This window comes from Fukomys damarensis, unplaced genomic scaffold (assembly GCF_012274545.1).
Source record: "Fukomys damarensis isolate Sample0158 unplaced genomic scaffold, DMR_v1.0_HiC HiC_scaffold_23, whole genome shotgun sequence".
Taxonomy (NCBI): Eukaryota; Metazoa; Chordata; class Mammalia; order Rodentia; family Bathyergidae; genus Fukomys; species Fukomys damarensis.
The window spans coordinates 30,115,346-30,116,146 of NW_022900935.1; positions in this window are offsets into that span (position 1 = coordinate 30,115,346).

Genomic DNA, 801 nt, shown 5'->3' on the forward strand with positions numbered 1-801 from the left:
TTCATACCTATTAATCAATATGTATTTCATTTTATATTTTATATCATAATATTATGCTATAAATGATAATTTTAAAATTTGTTATTATAGCTCATACTTTTTCCTTTTTGAGAATCACTTAGGATTCTACTTTTGTCATTGGAGAACTTCCTTCCTTCCTTCCTTTATTATTATTATTTTTTTTTTTGGATTTTTGAGACAGGGTCTCACTACATAGTTAAAACTGACCTGGAACTCACTATGTAGCCCAGGCTGGTCTGGAACTCACAGCGACCCTCCTGCCTCAGCCTCCCAAGTGCTGGGATTACAGGTGTGCGCCACCATGCCCAGTGAGAACTTCCTTTATTGAGGGGACAGGCCCTGTGTCATAGCTCTTCTTCCCACCCCAACTCCTGCCCTCATACAGGTAATTAAAACTTCCACATAGGGCCAGGGATTTAGCTCAGTGGTTCTGCTGCCTGCCTCACAAGCACAAGGTCCTGAGTTCAATCATTGGTACCAAACTTCCACATAAATGGGATCTCCAGCATGATGGCTTTACCTTTCATTCTTAACTTCCAGATTTTCTATGATTTCTCTCTCTCCTCACACTTCTATGGCTGCATTCAGCTCCTATGGCTATATTCTTTTTTTTTTTTATTGAGGTTATTGGTACAATCTAGGCATACAATACAATTACATTAATCATTGGGATTCTGTACCTTTACATAATAGGTCTTGATTCTCATTTTTCCCCTTGTCCCTGCCTTCCTTTCACCCCCTCCTCCCCTCCCCATTTACAAACACTTTATTTCCATTTTT